Source organism: Heloderma suspectum, chromosome 1 (assembly GCF_057233095.1).
Source record: "Heloderma suspectum isolate Gila_16-S chromosome 1, 16-S_ref, whole genome shotgun sequence".
Classification (NCBI taxonomy): domain Eukaryota; kingdom Metazoa; phylum Chordata; class Lepidosauria; order Squamata; family Helodermatidae; genus Heloderma; species Heloderma suspectum.
In genome coordinates, this window is record NC_139458.1 from 276,323,288 (window position 1) to 276,341,731 (window position 18,444).

Below are 18,444 nucleotides of genomic sequence, written 5' to 3' on the forward strand. Positions count from 1 at the left end.
AGGGATGCAAATGGCGTTCCTGCATTAGCCGTGATAGGCTACATAAGCATTTACATAGCCTATCATGGCTAGGAAGAGGAGGAAGCGAATGGCAGCCAGGATGGCCGCCATTCACAAAGCAGCGCAGACGGGAGCAGGTAAGTGCTCCATTTCACGCGCCTTTCGTGGGGCGGGGGGGTGGGGGCTTCATTCCGCGATGGATTTCCGGGGGCTGAATGCGCTGGCATTCAGCCTCACCGAGATCCGACGTGGAATTCTCTGACATCCCTAATCTGCTTCTGTTAGGTCCCTGCCTTCTTTGTCCTTTATCATGCTCATCTTTGCACAAAACGTTCCCTTGAGATAGGGATGTCAGAGAATTCCACCACGGATCTCGGGGAGTCCGAATGCCAGCACATTTGGCCCCCCGAAATCTGTGACGGAACAGCCTGCCCCCCCTGCCCCCCCGCGGATCCCCCCGGGATGAGACTTACCTGGGGCGGATCTTCCGGGTGGCGGCGGCTCCGGTGGTGGCTCCAGCGGCGGTTTGGCGGTGGTGGCTGTGGTGGACGGTCTTCCAACCGGCTGCCACCGCCACCATTTTCCGTGTTAAAAAAAAAAAAGACGTGATAGGCTGCGTAAAGATTTATGTAGCTAGCCTATCACAGCTAGGTTAAAAAAAAAAGTGATAGGCTACGTAAATCTTTACATAGCCTATCACGTCTGACTTTTTTTAAAAAAACATGCATGTACGCAAATGGCGGCGGCTACGGCCGCCACCATTTGCGTTCTTTATTTTGGCCTGTCTTAGTCTACGTAAATATTTACATAGACTAAGACGGCGAAAATAAGGGGAACGCAAATAGCATCCGCTACGTAATTTGCGTTCCCCTTATTTTCGCCGCCTTAGTCTACGTAAATATTTACGTAGACTAAGACGGGCCAAAATAAAGAACGCAAATGGCGGCGGCCATAGCTGCCGCCATTTGCGTACGTGCATGTTTGTTTTTTTTTAAAGACATGATAGGCTACGTAAAGATTTACGTAGCCTATCACGGCTGACTACAGGGACGCAAACGGCAGCGGCTACAGCCGCTGCCATTTGCGTCCCTGCTAGCCAGCGGCCGGATGTCTGGCTGCTGGCGGAGCCAGCCAGTGGCTCCGCAGAATCCCTGCGGAGCACAGCCGGCCAGCCAGGATTCCGGGGCGGATTCTGGGGGATTCTGGGGGGAGGATTCTGGGGGGAGGGACGGAGCGTCTCCCCCCCTATCAACATAATCTGTGAAAGGTAAGTCACTTTCGTACATACCTACCTTGAGATCTCCAATTTTCTTGAAGAGATCTCTCGTCTTTCCCATTCTGTTGTTTTCTTCGATTTCTTTGCATTGTTCATTTAAGAAGGCCTTCTTGTCTCTCCTTGCTATTCTCTGGAACTCTGCATTCAGTTGGATATATCTTCCCCTTTCTCCCTTGCTTTTCGCTTCCCTTCTTTCCTCACCTACTTGTAAAGCCTCATCACACAGCCACTTTGCTTTCTTGCATTTCTTTTTCTTGGGGATGGATTGAGTTGCTGCCTCCTGAACAATGTTACAGACCTCCGTCCATAGTTCCTCAGGCACTCTGTCTATCAGGTCTAATCCCTTCAATCTATTCCTCACCTCCACTGTATATTCATAAGGGATATGATTTAGGTCATACCTGAATGGTTTAGTGGTTTTCCCTACATTCTTCAATTTAAGCCGAAATTTTGCAACAAGAAGCTCATGATCTGAGCCACAGTCAGCTCCAGGTCTTGTTTTTACTGACTGTATAGAGCTTCTCCATCTTTGGCTGCAAAGGACATCATCAATCTGATTTGGATATTGACCATCTGGTGATGTCCATGTGTAGAGTCGCCTCTTGTGTGGTTGGAAAAGAGTGTTTGCTATGATCAGCGTGTTCTCTTGGCAAAACTCTATTAGCCTTTGTCCTGCTTCATTTTGTACACCAAGGCCATGCTTGCCTGTTATCCCGGTGATTTCTTGTCTTCCTACTTTAGCATTCCAAATCCCCTATGATGAAGAGGACATCTTTTTTTGGTATTAGTTCTAGAAGATGTTGTAGGTCTTCATAGAACCGATCAACCTCAGCTTCTTCGGCGTCAGTGGTTGGGGCATAGACTTGAATTACTGTGATGACTGTTTAATACACTGGTGTATTAAACATTTTGAGAGCACTGAGTTCTGTAGTGAATAGCCAGACTACAGCAACCTTTCTGAAGTACAGTCTGTGTAAATGTGTGTGTGAAGGCTTGCAAAAAGGCTTGGAAGGTCTTTTGGAAGTATTAATATCTCCTTGAAATTCTGAAGCTTTTCTATATTTTAGAATTGGCTCTGACACCAGTACAGTTGTTGACTATTAACTTTTAGAAAATTACACATACCCACACACACAGACTATCTGTTCAGGTTTGACAGAAATGGAAATAACGCGTGTGTGTGTGTGTGTGTGTGTGTGTGTGTTTTAATCTATGGAGTTTGGGTTTTATTCATTTACATATATTACATTTATTTTAGGTGTTTTATTCAAAATAAAGTTTGGGGAAACTAAATTGAACAGATGAATGTAGGTAAAACCTGGTGATTTTTTTTTTTCATGAGTAGTGTTTGATGATAAAAAGCATAAAAGCATAATGTGATATCATTTCACCAAGGCACAATATGGATCATCCATATGGAGCAGAAGTTGATAATGCCGCAAAGAAGCAAAAATAAACAGAACAGATGTACTTGTAAAATCAAGTCTGCATCCACCCTTGGGTACCTGTTTCTGAGCATTAAAACCATCTAACTTTCATCAGATTCTGAGCCTGGCTATACTCCACACAGTGTCGGAAACAGTGAATATCCAACTCCGCAGAACACCCTTTAAGGAAGAAGTGATGTATGAGCATATCCAAAGATAGCGTAGAAGAAGGTGCGTCACAACTCAAGCTAGTGCAAGACAAGTCATATCGTATAACAGCATCTGGTAAGCTGATGGAACCCTATCAAATTCAATCAGAACCTGAAGGAATTCCATTAGTTTCAGCGGGCTTTGGAGCGGGTCCCAGAATACTACAAGCAAGCAGAAGCAAGCATCTTTAACACAGCATTTGGCAATTTAACATTTTTTGGCAATTTTCATATGGGTGGCTATTAAGAGCTGGTGTTGTCTAGAGGTGGATTTCAAACTCTCCAGAGGGAGAAGTGAGACAGTGAGAACTTCCTCCAGCCGCGTTTTGGGGACTGACTGTCACTTGGCTTCTCCCCTCCCAGGCCATCTTCCACAGTGGCCAGTCTATCCTGCCATTCTGTAACGGAGCTGGCTCACACCGCAGCGTGGTGAACAAACCACTGTGATTGCTAACCACACTGTGCATGTCGGTTGCACACTGGCCAGATTTGCATAGTTATCCTCATCAGCGTGACTTCTTCTGTTGTCCAAACCCAGCGAGTATGGCTTGTGGGTAAGAAACCAAACAGAACTCATGGGCTGTTACAGGTTTGCGGGGTGGCTTGTTACCCACCCCAACAAGACACCGTCCCTTGCCAGGTTCAGAAGATACAAGAAGGCACCCCAGGGAGGGTAATTATGCAAATCTGGCCAGCATGTGACCAGTGTTTGCAGGGTGGTTACCAAGGCACAGTAGCTTGTTGATCACCCTGTGATTGTGCAAATGAGGCCATTATGTAAGAGCTGATATCTGAATCCCTTTGTTCACCCCTTCTTTCCCCACTCCATTTTCCTTTTTTATTATGTGATGTACCTCTTATACTGTAAGCTATAGTTTTAAAGCATACACCATTGTGCTGTGTGCATTTACAGGCACAATACATTTATTTATTTATTTGATTGATTGATTGATTGAAAATATTTCTTGGCTGCCTTTCAGGGCAAAAGCCCTCCCAAGGTGGCTCACAGCAATAAAATACATAAAAAATGTTAAAACATTAAAAGTGATAAAAACATAAAAACAATAAGAACAATAAAAGCCAGTGATAAAACCAACAACAATGATAACAGCAGTAACAGCAACAATAGCAGTCAAATCAATAGAAGACTAAGGTAAAATAATATGTTTTCAAGGCCCTCTTAAAAGTCTGCAATGATGGAGCATGGCGGACCTCCGATGGTACCTTGGTCCAAAGGTGTGGCCACTGCAGAGAAGGCCCTCTCACATGTGGTCACCCACCTGACTGCTCTCATGGGTGGGCAAATGAGAAGAGCCTCTCTTTTTGATCTTAAAGTGTGAGAAGGCCTATATGGGTAAAGGTGGTCCTTCAAGTAACTTGGTCCCAAACTGTTTAAGGCTTTAATGGTCAAAACCAGCACTTTCAATTGGCTCAGAAATGCATCGGTAACTAGTACAGCTAGCACAGTGTAGACATTATATGATGGGATCGCCTCGCCCCCACCAATACTCGGGTGGCCGCATTCTGCACAAGCTGGAGTTTCTGAACCGTCTTCAGAGGCAGCCCATGTATAGCATATTACAGTAGTCTGGCCTAGATGTGACCATGGATAACTGAGGCAAGGTCTGTCATCTCCAGATAGGCTGGTACTCCAGCTGTGGCCCTAAGCTGGTAGAAAGCACTCCTGGACACCACAGCCACCTGGGCTTCCCCAGTGAGCTCAGAGTCCAGGAGGACTCCCAGACTGCGCACTTGGTCTTTCACAGGGATGGCGGAGAATTTCTCCCCGAAACTTTGGGGGGCCGAGCGCCAACGTGTTCGGCCCCCCGAACAAGTTTCGGGGAGAAATTCTCCGCACCCCCCCCACCCCCCGCACCCCCCCGGGACGGGACTTACCTTTCCCGAATGTCCCTCCTGGCGGCGGGTCTGGCCGGCGGTTCGTCGGGTCTTCGTCCGGGGCGGGAGCGGCAGCCGGTCTTTCGACCAGCTGCCACCGCTGCCATTCCAATAAAAGAAAAAAAAACGCCCCCGTGATAGGCTACGTGACGATTAACGTAGCCTATCACGGCTAGATTTGCAAAGTCAGCCTTGATAGGCTACGTAAATCGTCACGTAGCCTATCACGGGTGACTTTAAAAAAAAAAAAAAAGCACGTACGGATAATGGCGGCCCCCATAGGGAGCCGCCATTCACGTTCCTTATTTGGTCGTTGTAGTCTACGTAAAGATTACGTAGACTACGGCGAAAATAAGGGCAACGCTATTTGTGTTGCCCTTATTTTCGCCGTAGTCTACGTAAAAATTTACGTAGACTACAGCGACCAAATAAGTAACGCGAATGGCGGCTCCCTATGGGGGCCGCCATTTGCATACGCACTTTTTTTTTTTTTTAAGTCACCCGTGATAGGCTACGTGATGATTTACATAGCCTATCACGGCTGACTTTGCAGATCTAGCCGTGATAGGCTACGTTAATCATCACGTAGCCTATCACGGGGGCGTTTTTTTTTTACTTTTAATTTCGTGGCCGGGCGAGGCGAGGCGCCTCCTCCCCGGCCTGAATTTCGGCCGGGCGAGGCGGGAAGCCTCCCCCCCGGCCTGAATTTCGGCCGGGCGAGGCGGGAAGCCTCCCCCCCCGGCCTGAACTTCGCGGGGAGAGCAGCGAAGCGCCTCCCCCCCACCACAAAAAGCTGCGAGACCAGGTAAGTGACTTTCGTGCACCCCTAGTCTTTCAGGGGGAGTGCAACCCCAATTTTAAGTGGAAAATTGCCCAGGAAGTCCAACACAGTCACATTTGACTTCAAAAGAGGAAACTTCTCTAAAATGAAGGAACTGGTGAAAAGGAAGTTAAAAGGGGAGTCAAGAGGATTAAATCCCTTCAAAATGCTTGGAGGTTACTCAAAACCACAGTAATAGAAGCCCAGCTAAAATGTATACCACAGGTTAGGAAATGTAGCACCAAGTCCAAGAGGTCACCAGCATGGTTAACAAGCAGTGTTAACTAAGGGAACTATTAGAGAAAAGAGAGCTTCCTTCAGAAAATTTAAGTCTTGCCCAAGTGAGGAAAACAAAAGGCAGCACAAGCTTGCACAAAGGTGATGCAAGCAGACAGTAAGAGATGCAGAAAAGCATTTTGAAGAGCATATCACTAACAACATCAAGGTCAACAATAAAGAATTATTTAAATATATCAGAAGCAGAAAACCAGCTATGGAGGCAGCTGGACCATTGGATGACAATGGAGTTAAAGGAATACTGAAGGAGGACAAGGAAACTGAAGAGAAGCTGAATGAATTATTTTCATCTGTCTTCACTGCAGAAGATATAGGACAGATACCTTTGCCTGAACTGATGTTTTCACAGAAAGGGAGTCTGAGGAACTGAAGCAAACAATGGTGACAAAAGATGACGTTCTCAACCTAATTGATAAATTGAAAGCAAATAAATCACAGGGCCCAGATGGTATGGTATCCATCCTAAAGTTCTCAAAGAACTGAAATATGAAATTGCTGATCTTCTAACCAAAATATGCAAGATGTCCCTAAGATCAGCCTCTAAACAAGAGGACTGGAAGATGGCCAATGTAACCCCAGTTTTCAAAAAGGGATCCAGAGGAGATCCATAAAATTACAGGCTGATTAGCTTAATGTCTGTTCCAGGGAAATTGGTTCAAGGCGTTATGAAAGATAAAATTAGTAAACATATAGAAGGACAAGCCCTGCTGAAAAAGAATAAACACGGCTTCCATAAAGGTAAGTCCTGTCTCAATAACCTTTTAGAGTTCTTTGAGAGTATCATAAACATGTAGACAGGGGTGATCCAGTAGACGTTGTTTACTTGGACTTCCAAAAGGCTTTTGACAAAGTCCCTCACCTAGGACTCCTGAGAAAAGTTAGCACTCATGGAATAAGAGGACAGGTCCTCTTATGGATCAGTAACTGGTTAAAGAACAGAAAGCAGAGAGTGGGAATAAATGGTAAATTTATTCTATAAAATTATGCACGGTGTGGAGAATGTGGGTGGGGGGACATTTTTCTTGCTCTCTCAAAATACCAGAACCCAGGTCAACCTATGAAACTGAGTGGTGGGAGCTTCAGGACAGATAAAAGGAAGTACTCCTTCACACATAGCATAGTTAAACAGCTACTATGGAATTTGCTACCATAGGAAGTAGTGATGGCCACCAATTTGGATGGCTTTAAAAGGGGGGTGGACAAATTCCTGGTGGAAAAAGCTATCAGTGGCTGGCTACTGGTCTTGATGGCTATGTGCTACCTCCAGTACCAGAGGCAGTGAGCCTATGTGCACCAATGGCTGGGGAACATGGGTGGGAGGGTGCTGTTGCGCTCATGCCCTGCTTGTGGGTTCCTGGTCAACAGCTGGTTTGCCACTGTGTGAACAGAATGCTGGTCTTGATGGACCCTTGGTCTGATCCAGCAGGGCTCTTTTTAGGTTCTTGTGTTCTTAATATGAAGAAGGGAGGGGAAAACCTAAAGGAGAGGGGAACAAGAGGGGCAGGACACAGGAAGTGTTTACTGATTGTATTGAAAAATGAATTTAAAAAAACCTAATACAGTGTTAATAACAAAAGAAAAGAGGAGGGGAGAAAAGATCTCAGAGGATGGTTCCCAGCACTCTGAAACTGCATCAAAGCTGAATCATCAGAAATACAAGGTGATTGGATGCTGGCTGAAGATCTTCCGATTTGCCCCTGCCTACTAGCTCTTTTGGTCAGTACTGCCATGTTCTCCTTTTCCCTTTCTTTCTCCTCCTCTGGCTTAGGAAAGCTAACCAGGTGCCCTGGCATCAGCAGCCTGAGCTTTCCCCAACTGGAAGCAGAAAGGAGGTCGTGAAGGGAGGATGGGGTGTGTGCCCTCACTTCCAGCCATGTAGGCAGGGGCAAAAGCTTGCTCGGATTGAACACCAACCCAGCAAGGTAGGCTGCCACCATCCCTTCTGTCCAACGCGGCCTGAACCAGGGGACTGTCAGATCTTACAGGACACTCCTAAGGCTTATGAAACAAGGGCCCATGCTAGCACCCTCTATTTCAAAGCCTTAGGCCAGAAACTTTTAACAGTAGCAATAGCCAAGAGGAAAGCTCTGGACTTAGTACCAGGGCCAATTGGAGTAAAGCACACACATTCCAATATGATAGGTAGTAGGCTTATTTACAAAAAGGGAAAGGGAACAGGGAAAACATACATCAAACAGAGCAATATCAGAAAACAAGGCAAAACAACAAAGCCGACTAGACCTGTCTATACATTCCAAGGCACAGGTCTTCGGTAGAACAGGACCTCAGAAACCAGCAATCCCAAGCAGTCAAATGAACCCAAAAGAAGACAATGAACAGCTGCTACACCCCCCCCCCTTTATACCCTCAAACCTTCAGCCAAGCTAAGGCAATGCTTATTAGCCAATCATAAGCTAACTGAAACAGTCTTCTCACGCTTTGGGGGGCAGGTGGGGTTGGCAGAACATTCCCACAAACACTCGGCTGAACTTGTTCAGCCCAATTACTGAGAGCGCAGCTTTGGCCTTCATGCCCTGGACAGTACAAGAAAACACTCACAGATGCTCTAACGGATATATGCAGCCTCACGGAATGGAACTTTACAGGCTGCTAAGACACAGAAAGAAAATGGCTTTCTTCTTGACAGAGGTGGGGGAGCCGGAGGCAGTAAGAAGGGGAACACCACACAGCTGAGGGAGGGGGGCAAGGCTGTCAGGGTGCAGGGAGCTCATGATGTGCTGGCACATTTGTCAGTTCAGTTTGAAGCCAGGCTCAAGGTGCAGAGGATGAATCTTATACTTGTTCCTAGCCTGACAGCCTTTTTGCAAGGGATGCTAATATCTGTTTTAGGCTCTCTTCACACCTGGCATTGTATTCCACTACAAACCACTCCTTTTGATTCCAAATCCTTTCCAGGATTTACACTGGCCCTGTATACAGGCATCTTTCATAGCGCTTCCCTCCACATTATATCTTTTCATGGCTGGGCTGAGCTGCATGGAACAATCAGGACAGAAGGGGACTGCTGGCTCCATACCCCCTCCCCTCCCCTAATCATTGGTTTCTGTAACATGACTGATGGCTCTGCCCCATCCCTCCACTCCTCCAAAGCAGGAGGGAAATAGGAAGCAGTTCTAGTGGCCTGGATAGGGGGCTATGGGAGCTGGTCCCCTTCTTCCTCTGAGGGAGAGACAGTCTTCTTCTCAGTGGCTTACGCCAAAGTTGCTGGTGCTGCTAGTCCTTCTCTGCTAAATATGACAGTGTGTGATGGAGTTAAATGCAGTATATTGCTTGCACTACTGAGTTTGAAGGGTATACCGATTTCTGGGTTCCCAACTACAGAAGTAAGAAATCCGCAAACAGACTTGTATACAGTCAATGAACCAAGCCATTCCTAGCAGCCTCCCATCCCCCAGGTGACTGCTTCACAGGGGACACCTTCTTTATTAGACCCGGCTTGCTTCCCCTCCCCCTGTTGTTGCTCTTCCCCTTATTCTGGCTGCCCAACGACCCCGCAAGGTGGGCTAGGAGAAGAGATAGTGGCTGGCTAGGTGGGGGGGGGAGTACTATGGAAAACCACTTCAACATTACTGCCTTATCTAAAACAACTCCACACCCCAAAAGGAAACTATTAAAAATGACCATTCCAAGCTCTGCATGATGAATTTATTCAGGGGAGGAGAAAAGGCACTTTTAATACCCACTGAAATCGTAACTGTCAAGCCTTTCTCTTGCATGGCTGAGAAGGGAGACTTCTCCACCACCTGGGAGGAAAAAAGCCCATCAAACTGGTGAGCAAAAGGGAGAAGAAGCAGTCAGTGAAGTCAATGGGAGGGGGAAGTTCCAAGTAAATGCATTGAAGGGGATGCACTCCTATGCATGCCTACTCAGAAGCAAGCCACACAGATTTCAATGACACTTACTCCCAGGAAGGGAAAGCCTTACAACCAATGAGGTTACTCAGAAGTAACATTGCTGAGTTCAAGGGATCTCGGAGCTCATAGTGGAATGGGAGAGGCAGAAACGGTCACTGGAAGTGCCGTCAGTGATCTGCCCCCCCTTCCCACCAATCTGTTGTCATGACAATGTTATTCAACACTGCCCAGCCACACCCCCTAGCACATGCCCACACAAAGCAGGACAAAGTGCTAAAGGGGAAATACACAGCAGGGAGGAAATAGCTTTTTCAGTCACAAGCACAGAAAATGCTGGGTTTTCCCCATTCTCAGATAACACGGAAAGAGGAAGTGGAAGTTGTGAGATAGCAACAGGAGATCAGCTGCGTCATCTAAAGCTCCTGTGAAAACCAGTGATTAAAGAACCACCCTGCTAAAAAACCTCAGGTGTGAAGAGAGCCTTAGTCTTGAAGCTCTGAGGGGGAATGGGGCATAATTGGGACAGTGGATGGGGGGATGGAATATTTGCCCTAGTTCTTTGTGTTATGTGCGTTGTTGGTCTTTCCACTGTGTTGTAGAGTATGGCTAGCTGACCAAAGTTCTTGTGATGTTTTGGGGCAGGGCCAATTAGGTGAAGATAAGTTAGTGTATGAATAAATAACAGATTATTTATGTAGCAGGGTCAGCAAAGATCTCAGATAGTTTGATGGTGGATGGAAGGGCAGAGCAGGCAAGGAAATTGGGGGCTGGATCTAGATTTCAACATATCTAGAGTAGACCTAGTAAAATAAATAGATATTTAGTTAATCATGATTATCTCAAATTCCATTTATTTCAGTGGGTCTAGTCTAGGTATGGCTAAATCTGGATCCCAGCCTGGCTTGTATCTATGAAAGTCCTACATCCCAGAATACTCACTCACTGGATTGTCACCTTGTTGTGGTAAATGGGCTTGTGTGTTCCAATGAACCCTGTGAGTGAAGCATTTGGGAGTTACATACTCCCAGCGGGGACACCCACGGCAGTAAGGTCAAGGGGGAGGAACCAAAGAATGATCCAAGAAAGTTCTCAATGGCAGAACAGGCGGAAGATAACAAGATGTATGTTACAACGGCTGTGAAGTCGGATGAAGGCTGCAACAGATAAAGAACTACCAATCGTCATGTTATTCATGCCATTGGATTAGAGCCTTTCTCTGTGAAGACTGTGTGTTGATCATTGTGCATTGATCTCCACACATAAAACAAATTCACGCACAGGTGTTTTCCAATCCACCTAACCAACCAAAAGTCCTATGGTGATCAGTGAATGGCAACGGGGGCAGGACCATGAAATCTTGAAGCTCCTAGTCATGGACCGGCACATGGGCGGTGGATACAGATTCAGCCATCCTGACTCAAGGACCGAGGCAGTTGAGTAGTTCAGCAGCTGTATCCACGACTGAGCAGTCCTATTTAGGATCCACTCTGCTCACCCCGTATGGGGAGGGGGCTAGAAAAGGTGCCCTAAACATAGTCTGCCTCACTCCTCCCTGATTGGATTACCATGTCCAGTGAGGTCACCACTTAGTGGTCGCAAAAGACAAATGAACTTTGGAACATGGAATATACGGACACTACTAGACAATACAGATAGTGAACACCCTGAACGCAGGACTGCCATCATTGCAAGGGAGCTGAGACGTTTTAACATTGATATAGCAGCACTCCAAGAAACTTGAAGAGCAGGAGAGGGACAACTGAAGGAAGAAAAAGGTGGTTACACCTTCTTCTGGAAAGAACTGCCTGAACAAGAATGATGAATACATGGAGTAGGCTTTGCTATTAAAAATGATCTTATGAAGCTCTTGTCAGAAGTTCCTACTGGCGTTAATGAACGACTATCAACCCTTCGAATAAAACTCACCAAAAACCAGCAGGCAACTATTTTATGTGTCTATGCACCAACATTAGATGCTGATGAAGACATCAAAGAAAAATTTTACTCCCAGCTGGACACCATCTTATCAGAGATACCTAAGGAGGACAAAATTATCCTCCTTGGCGATTTCAATGCAAGAGTTGGGCGTGATTTTGATTTGTGGCCAGGGATCATTGGGAAAGAAGGAGTTGGCAATAGTAACCAGAATGGAATTTTACTTCTGACTAAATGTGCAGAGCATAATCTTGTTATTACCAACACACTCTTTCATCAGAAAAAATAAATTTAAAACATCATGGAAGCATCCTTGGTCGAAGCACTGGCATCTCTTAGACTATGTAATTGTCTGTGCTAGAGATCGTTGTGATGTACACCTCACTAGAGCCATGAAAAGAGCTGACGACTGCTGGGCAGACCACTGATTAATTCATTCTACAATGGCCATTAAGATTGTCCCTCAACGTAGGCTCCAAGGAAGAAAACTAAGACGTAAAATCAACACCCAAGCCCTTCAAGATCCTATTAAGCGAGCCTGCTTTCAAACAACTCTCAAGGAACATCTGTCTATGAAAACCCCTGAAAATGTCGAGGAACAGTGGAATAAACTGAAGACCTCCATTATCGCAGCCTGTGAACAAACTATCAGATACCAAGCTAAGAAACATCAGTTTTGGTTTGATGAGAATGATAGGGAGATTGAACATGTTATTGATAAGAAAAGGAAAGCCTTCCAAATATGGCAAAAAGACATCAACTGTGCTGCTAAGAAAAAAATCCACGCCAGTGCAAAGGCTGAGGTCCAAAGAAGAACTAAAGAATTTAAGAACACCTGGTGGATAAAGAAAGCTCAAGAAATCCAGCATCTTGCAGATGTCCATGATGCACGGGGCTTTTTTAATGCCACAAAGGCCATCTACGGACCAACAAATCATGGTACAAACCCCTTATGCTCAATAGATGGTGCCAAACTTCTAAAGGACAAAGAGTCTATTGCACTGCATTGGAAAGAGCATTATCACAACCTCCTTAGCCGTAACTCTGTTGTGGCTGATGAGGTCTTCTCGCAAATTCCACAAAAACAAACCAGAGATGAGCTTGCAGTATCCCCTAGTTTGGAGGAAGTCAGTAAAGCCATCAACCAAGTGAAAAATAACGAAGCTAGTGGACCCGACGGGATCCCTGCTGAAGTTTTTAAAGAAGGTGAGCCTGAAGCTGCACAACAGCTTCACAAGCTCATCAAAAAAATCTGGATGAGGGAGGAGATCCCAGCAGACTTCAGGGATGCCATAATTATCACTCTCTTCAAAAAGGAAGATAGAACAGATTGTGGAAAATATTGAGGCATCTCCCTTCTAGCTGTGGCAGGCAAAATCCTGGCAAGGATCCTCGCAGACTGCCTTCTATCTATCTCAGAAGATATCCTCCCTGAATCCCAAAATGGCTTCCATCCCTCCAGGGGGACAGTGGATATGGTCTTCACCACACGTCAGCTCCAAGAAAAATGCAGAGAGCAAAACCAACCTTTGTACATGGCATTTATTGATCTGACTAAGGCCTTAGACACCGTAAACCGAACTGCTCTCTGGACCATCCTTCTGAAAACTGGATGTCCTAATAAATTTGTGAACATCTTGCAGCTCCTCCATGATGACATGACAGCAACAATTTTGGATAACAATGGCTCTCAAAGTGATCCATTTAAAGTGGGATCAGGTGTTAAACAGGGATGTGTCATTGCTCCAACCTTATTCATTATCTTTATTGCTATGATTCTACACCTTGTTGAAGGGAAACTTCCCACTGGTGTAGAAATTATATATCAAACAGATGGAAAACTTTTTAATCTCAGTAGGCTGAAAGCAAAAAGTAAGGTAATTACAACCTCTGTCATAGAACTTCAATATGCTGATGATAACATAATCTGCGCACATTCAGAGGAAGATCTCCAAACTATCCTAAACATCTTTGCAGAAGCATATGGAAAGCTCGGTCTCTCGCTTAACATCAAAAAACCCAAAGTGCCTTACCAGCAAACACAAACCAATCCCTCTATAGCGCCATCAATCCAGCTTAACGGTGTGATGCTGGAAAATGTTGATCATTTTTCTTATCTTGGCAGCCATCTCTCCACAAAAGCTGACATCAACGCTGAAATTCAGCATCTCCTGAGTTCTGCGAGTGTAGCATTCTCCCGAATGAAGCGTTGAGTTTTTGAGGATCGGGACATTCGCAGGGAGACTAAAATGCTTGTTTACAAAGCCATTGTACTACTGACCTTGCTGTACGCCTGTGAAACATGGACCATCTGCCACTTCCAACTTCTCGAAAGATTCCATCAACGCTGCTTCTGAAAAATTCTGCAAATTATTTGGGAAGATAGACGGACTAATGTCAGTGTACTGGAAGAAGCAAAGATCACCAGTGTTGAAACAACGATTCTCCAACATCAACTTCGCTGGACCAGCCATGTTGTTCGAATGCCTGATCATCGTCTCCCAAAGCAGCTACTTTATTCCCAACTTATGAATGGAAAACGGAATATTGGTGGACAGCAAAAGAGAATTAAAGATGTTCTCAAAGGTAATCTAAAAAAATGTAACATAAGCATTGAGAACTGGGAAGCTCTAACCCATGAGCGTTCCAACTGGAGGTCAGCCTATATTAAAGGCACTATGGACTTTGAAGAAGCACGAGTACAGGGTGAAAGGGAGAGACGAGCTCAGCAGAAGGCACGTCAAGCAAACCCTCACTGTGACGGCCTTCCACCTGGAAACCTATGTCCTCACTCTGGGAGGCTGTGTAGATCCAGAATCGGCCTTAACAGACACCTGCAGACCCACTGTTAAGACTCTACTCTTGGAAGACAATCTTACTCAGTCACGAGTGATTGCCATGACTGACATCCCAGAATACCACAAATATCACTGGAACCTGATTAGTTCTCCCTGAATTTAATTTAAGGATGGCTGCATCATATTTTTTCAGCACGAAGTCAGTTGACGCGGTGCTAGTTTGTATGACTGTTTTATCCCAGTACTCTAATATCTGGATCACTCAGTCATGCAGCATATGACAAACTCCCCAACTCATTGTCCTGACACCATTTCTCCCTCAATGTTCTGTTTTCCCCCAAAACATTTTGCTGATCGTGGTTTTAGTGCACTACCAAATCATGTGTACTCCAACCTAGCAGGAGTGGCTTTAAAGCTGTAGAACTGCTTTTGCAACATTTTCTTACACCCCCCCCCCATATCTTTCTCCTCTTGTTGTTGTCCCCTACTCTTTCCTCCCCCTTCATGGATCACTGCCTTGTTGTGGCGAAGGGGCTTGCGTAACTCAGTGAAGCCATAAGCTATGCCGTGCAGGGCCACCCAAGACGGACAGGTCATGGCGGAGAGTTCTGACAAAATGTGGTCCACTGGAGAAGGAAATGGCAACCCACTCCAGTATTCTTGCCAAGAAAACCCCATGGAACGTATCACAAGGCTAAAAGATATGACGCCGGAAGATGAGCCCCTCAGGTCGGAAGGTGTCCAATATGCTACTGGGGAAGAGCAGAGGGTATTTCCAAGTAGCGCCAGAAAGAGTGAAGCGGCTGGGCCAAACCCGAAAGGACACTCAGCTGTGGATGTGTCTGGTGGTGAAAAGAAAATCCGATGCTGTAAAGAACAATATTGTTTAGGAACCTGGAATGTCAGATCAATGAATCAAGGTAAGCTGGAGGTGGTCAAACATGAGATGGCAAGATTGAACATCGAAAAGACCCTGATGCTGGGAAAGACTGAAGGCAAAAGGAGAAGGGGACGGCAGAGGATGAGATGGCTAGATAGCATCACGGATGCAATGAATATGAACTTGAGCACGCTCCGGGAGAGAGCGCAGGACAGGAAGGCCTGGCGTGCTATGGTCCATGGGGTCACGAAGAGTCGGACACGACTGAACGACTGAACAACAACAACAACTCTTTCCTCACACTGATTTTTACGGGATTTGCAGGTAGGACAAAACCAAGCCAAACACCCAAAATGGCACCATGACCTCTCTCCACCCCCCAATCTTCCTCTTGCTCCTCCTCCATGACTTCTTTTGTGGCTAATTTTGACTATGTGCACATGGAATTGTGCAGCTGTGAATTACCACACAATTTATTTTTAAACCTATATTGTTGCATATCATCAAAGGTGCACATGCAGCAGTCAGTGGACTCAAAGAGAGAGAGAGAAAGAAACTGAAACAGCAGCATGCCCTCCCATTTCCCCTGGAATTGCAGCAATATACTGAGGCTTGTGTGATGTGCTTATGCTACAAACACGAAAGAAGTGACCTTGGAATTCATCCTACTTTTCCCACAATTCGAACACCATGTATTTGTGTGTCACTCAATCATGTCATAAACACGGTGGATCCTGTGCTGGATTCATTACCATGTGTCCCCAGAGCAACAATTGCATTTTGAAAAAATACCAGCACAGCAGTGTCTCACACACAAAAGGTCTAGTGTAGATCCTCCCGTAGATTCATATATAGACACATGTACGCACAAGCAAAATCTAGTAAATCCAGTAGCCCTAAAAGGTAGTCAATTCTGCCTTAGCTACAAAATCGATCTACTTTATGCCTTTAAGCACCTTTAAGATAAGTAGTACACACAGACGACAATGCTATGCACACTTTTCTGGGAGAAAGCCCTACTGAACATGGTCTTACTTCCAAGTAAACATTGTGCTGAGAGTGTCTCTCAAACTGAAGTGACTGACAGCAAATGTAACTGTGTAAATGCAAGAGGATGTGCTTAGAAACTACATGGAAAGCTCTTGTTTTTCTTGTTTCAGCACAGAGGGGCTATTCCATCCAAAAAGGGATTTAAAAAAAAATCCCCAGACAGATGTGAAATCAGAAGCTTAACAACAGTATTCAGGCAAGTATACATAGTTAAGATACCTTTTTTTTTTTTTAAAGTGGACATAAAAGGATCTACTTTTATTTCGACAGTAGGACTGGTTATGTGTCCAACAGCTGGAGGTTACTGTAGATGAGCTGTGATATAACAGAGTAGCCCCCCATCTGCTGCCTTCTAAGAGTGGAGGAGAATAAATAGCATGCCACATCCCACACACTCCAGCTGTCCCCAGCATCCAGTGCTCTGCTACTTGTCTAAAAATAAAATAAGAAACTTTGCTGTTTTTCAAACAAAAGAGAGCGGGAGGGGAGAGGGTGCTAGTTTCCTAAAGAAAGACACACAGAGAGGTAAACAGAATTGTTTGAATACCTGGGGGCTTTTCAAAGCAGGATTGGAAGCGATCCTTTCATCTCAAACCTGCGTTCCTTTCAAAGCTTTGCCAAAATATATTGAGTTGCTTTGAGAAGTTTTCTTTTCTCTTTCTTTTTTCTCAAGACTGGCATTGGCAACATTCAGCGGCATGAGTGAAGAGGGCGCTCATTGTTACATGGAAGCAACTTCCTTGCTGCAAGCGGCTCAGTGAGCCCATGATGAACTCAGACGCTTCCCCACCACGCATATGCACACATACCATCCCTACGTCCAGAGATGGCATCAAGGGTAGGCATGGTAGGGCAACTGCTGAGGGCCCACGCCCCTGTAGGCAAGGGGCGTGGGCAAGGGCCCCCTGGCCTTGCTCCTCTTCCCCATTGCACCCTGCTTGTTCACCCACCTCTCCCTCTGGCCCAGACAACAGTGGTGGTGAGGAGGAGGAGGAGGAGGAGCAGATGCCACTCACTGCCTGCTTCCTCACTGGCTCTCTGCCAGTCAAGCAAGCATTTGGTAGCAATGAAAGACAGAGGAGCAATATCAATGGTGGTGAGAACAAGGCAGATTCTTGGAGGAAGGGGGCCCACCGAAGGTGCCTTGACCCAGCGCTCTTAAAAGTCTAGAGCCAGCACTGCCTATACCCTTTCACTAGAATGGTGAGCAGGTGATGAAGATTGCCCAGGAGCTGCTGATCAGTGTCCTGAGAAGGAAGCCCATGTTCTGCAGTTGTCTGGATCAGTAATGTCAAAACTTCACGACCTGATCTGTTGAAAGGGCCCCTGCCCTACGCAACCCATGCTGATCTTGCCAATGCATTTCAGACAGCTGCTTCAACTGCCAGGGGGATGAAAATGAAGCAGCGGTGTGTGCGTGGGGTGGGGTGGGGGTGAATACAGCACCTGGGTGGCTCGTGAACAGCCGGGGGCTGTTTCTGCCTTGTGCACTGCACTATAACCCCTTCCTCCTCTCTTCTTGTCAAATACAACTTTGTGTGTTAGCTTAGACGAGCAGCAACATGGTCTTGACTTGGTTGGGATCATTCATATCATACGTCCAGCCCAGGAAGCACTGCTCTCATTCTACCTTGGCCTTCGGAGATATCATCACATCCACTTATGTGATCCCTGATAGCTCATAGCTGGCATCACTCTAGGAAGGAGAGCTCCAAGGCAGGGAAAAATGGTGCCAAAGCAGAAGGCTGGGAAAACACAGCTGCGGTCATCACCCCAAAATATGTTAAAACACATGGGGGGAGGTGGCGTTTCAGTCTTCTCAAAACGGCAGTGTTCAGCCCCCTGCCCCTCCCCCCCATGTTTGCAGGTGAACAGGAAGCACAATCCTATTGGATATCTTTTCCACCTCAGCTACTTCGGTTTAGCAGAGGTGTAACTGCAAGCCACATTTGAATGATTACTTCAAATATTATATGCTACA